Here is a 3,760-nt window from a genome sequence, read left to right on the forward strand (position 1 = left end):
AAAAAAAAAAAAAAACTGCATCTAGGTGATTAACCCCTAGATCCATCCTGTCCCCAAACCCAGGCTCTTCTGTAGTCATCACTGTCATCCAGCTCCATCACTTCCTACTCCACTCCAAGTGTGGAGGCTGGGTCTGGCTCGGAGCTTGGGGGAAGAAAATGTAGATGAATTTCAGAGAAACAAAAGGTATGTTTGGGTAAGTGCATGATCAAACAGATTTATATTCAAGGGTGCTATATAGGGTTAAAAATTAGTGACTGGGGTTGGAGGTATGGTTCAGTTGATAGAGTGCCAGCCCATGAGCAAAGAGAGAATCTAGTGAACAATAATGAGTATAGCTGGACTCCAGTGGCTCATGCCTGTATTTCTAGCTATTCAGAAGATTGAGATCCAGAGACTCATGATTCAAGGCCAGCCCCTTGCAGAAAAGTCTGTAAGACTTCATCTCCAAAATAACCAGCAAAAAGCAGAACTGGAGACGGCTCAAGTGGTAGAGTTCTAGCTAAGCAATCAAGCTAAGCAAGTTCAAACCCCCAGTACCACCAAAAAAAGGAGGAGGAAGAAGAGAAGGAGGAGTAGTAAGAGGAGGAATGGGATGAGGAGAAGGAGGAAGAGGAAGAGGAGGAAGAATTAGCCTATGAGTTATATCTCAATAAAGCTTTGGGAAAAAAACCCTAGATGTTTACTAAAGACCCCAAATTAGGAGAGTGGCTAAGAAAACTGAGTAATGATGGAGTACTCTGCAGTGATTTTTAATAAAATGAATGTTGATATGAAAGCATCTGAAGTTGTTGACTAAGTTAAAAAAAAAAGTTACAAAATTCCAGTTACAGCAATGGATCCTGTTTTCAAGTGTGTGTGTGTGTGTGTGTGTTCCCAAAACAGAAATGCAACTGTCACTCAAAATTACAAATCCCAGCCTGAGAATGCTATGGCTAAGTTTTATCCTGTTGGGGAGTGAGGTGAATGCAATCTGCATCCTCTAATATTTCATACAGCAAACATGTATTGGTTATATGATTTCTTAAAAAAGGAATGGAAGATTGCCCACGCCTCTCCAAGTGTTCAGTCTGGCCAGGAAGTCACATGCAAACACTGCGAGGGGAGACGCTGCTGGGTCTTGCTAAGCAGCTCCAGGGACAGCCCTTCAGGGTATGGAGTTGGAAGTTACTAGAATAGGCCTTTGAGGGCAGAACCAAAAAACTGTGCCTGTGACCCTGGATGGCCAGCGAGCAAAGGGAGAAAGGCAAAAGGTATGTCTCTTCAACTGTCCCCAAAGATCCAGCCTTCCCCTGGATGGGGAATATGCCTGTGAACCCACCGCTGCCATTGTGGGAGAGGAGCTAGCTATGTTTGTTCAGACCATAACCACATGGTCATTCGGGTGAGCCAGCTGTATGTGAAAAGGCTCTGGACCAGAGTTCTTTGGAGCAGCCACACTGGTGGGCAGATTGGGGTGGAGGATAAGAGATGGGGTCATTCAGCACTGGGGTGTTTTGCACCTTCCACCTTTCCTTTGCCTTTCATTCTTCAGTGCTCTTTTCTCTCAAGCTGGGGAAGTGCCCTGTGGGCTGTGAACAGAAGTCAGGGGCTGTGAAATAAAACAACCTTGGAGATCAACAGGAAGCAGGGAGATAAATCACAAGGAGAATGACTTTGGGTTTGGTCTTAGTTTTAGTGGTCATGGTGGTGATAGTGGTGGGGAATTGAGGCAAGAAGCAGGAAGCCAGGTTCTCTAGCCTGGGCTTTTGATGGTTTCCGGGTCTCCTGGGGACTGTGAATAAAAAAAGGTCCTGGGCCTGCCATGAACCAGCTCTTCTAGGATGCCTTTATCTCTGATCTTAAGAAACTACTGCTCCTCTGAGAGGTCAGGGTGGAGGAGGAGGAGGAAGAGGAGAAGGAAAAGGATGAGGAGGAAGAAGAAGAACAAAAAGGAGGAAGGGGAAGAGGAGGAAAAAGAAAAGAAGAAGGAGGGGGAGGAAAAGGAAAGAGAAGAAGGAGGAAGAGGAGGAGGAAAGAAGGAAGAAGAAAGAAGGTCATGGCCAGGGGCAGAGGGTGCCCATAAATGAGGAGCACTGGGAATGAGCCCCCTGCCCCCCTCCCTGAATGATCCTGTATAAGCTGAGACAGCTTTCATCAGACCCTCAAAGGAACCCACAAAATCTGGCACCAAATGAATGATCACTGACAGAAGATAAAGAGAGAACCTTGGCTGTGAGAACCTGAATCTGCTCCGGCTGCCATAACAAAATACTATACACTGAGTAACCCATAGAAATCCCCTTCTTTGTTGAGATAGGTTTTTTATTATGGTGCTGGTCCTGGGGCTTGAACTCAGGTCCTGGCCACGGTCCCTGAGCTAGCACTCTACCAACTGAGCCACGTAATACTTCCAGTATTTTTTTCTTTTTTGGTAGTTTGTTGGAAATAAGAGTCTCATGGACTTTCCTGCCCTGGCTGGCTTTGAACTATGATCCTGAACTCTCAGCCTCCTAAGTAGCTAGGATTCCAGGCATGAGCTACCCGAGCCTGGCTGATCATTTTATTTGGTTTATTTTTGTGGTGCTGGGAATTGGACCCCCTCACTCAACCCCAGAAGATTATGACTGGAGGCTGGGAGAATCTAAGCCCAAGATACAGTGACTGGTCTCCTACCTGGGAGCTAGCTGTTTTCATGCCCTCATATAGTGGAATGCACAGGGGCTCTCATGCTTTTTATTAGAAGAAGCACTAGCCCTGTATTCCTCTCCCCCCCACCTCCCAAGATCATCACTGTGGCAGGGGGTTAGGAGTTTAATGTGAGTGTTTTGAGGGAATGCAATCATTCACAAAATAGTAGGGAGTCAAAACAAAATTCAGCCTAGCAATTATTGGCTGTGTGATTTTAGGCAAGTGAATGTCCTGGAGCTTTGGTTTCCTCATTGCAAATGCATTAAAATGAGGTCCTGCACCTGGAAGCTTCTACTGCTGCTCCTCAGGTTCTCAGGTCATTTGCTGATTCTGAGTCCCTGGGAGGGCCGGCAAGCTCCTCGGTGCAAGCACGCCCATGGTACCAACTGGGCAGAGGCACCGCTGAAGACAGTATCTCATGATACAGCAAGAGTCAGGTCAGCTGCCAACTCAGGAACTGTCCCAACAGCCCTGCCACCATCAACCTTTCCCTCTGTTTGACTTCCTCTCTTCAGACTCCATTTCTTCACCTGTCAAGGAGAGGTAATAAGAGCTACCTTCTCATGGCCTGGGTATGAAGACTGAGTGAGGTATGGCCTGTGAGAGTTCAGACACAAGGGGTGAGGGCTCAAAAAGTCTTGCTCGTTTTTCTTCAATCCACTTGGCATCAGTGCCAAGAAAGACTGTGCCCTCCCACACCATAGCCTGGCCTTTCTAGAGCAGTTCTCCAAAGACTGACTGCTTACACACCAACTCGTGTGCCTCCGACAGCCAGGAGATCAGAGAGAAAGCACCCTCCTCTTCTGCTTCAGTGGCTCAGCGACTATTTTGTTCTATTATCCAGAACCCCCATCTGACAGACAAGAAGGGAATATTTTCATTCATTCATTCATTCAGTGCCTTCTGTGTTGAATAACAGTTAAAAGTTCAAGCTGTGGGATGGTTCACAGCCATTACCTAGGATGGCTGTGAAGAAAATGACAGACAGTAATGGCTGTTGACAGTGATATGGATGAGCGGAAACCTCACACACTGCTAGTGGCAGTAGGAGTGGGAACAGCCACTTTGGAAACTAGTGAAGCAGTTCCTC

This window comes from Dipodomys ordii, unplaced genomic scaffold, assembly GCF_000151885.1.
Source record: "Dipodomys ordii isolate 6190 unplaced genomic scaffold, Dord_2.0 Scaffold36, whole genome shotgun sequence".
In the NCBI taxonomy this organism is placed as follows: Eukaryota; Metazoa; Chordata; class Mammalia; order Rodentia; family Heteromyidae; genus Dipodomys; species Dipodomys ordii.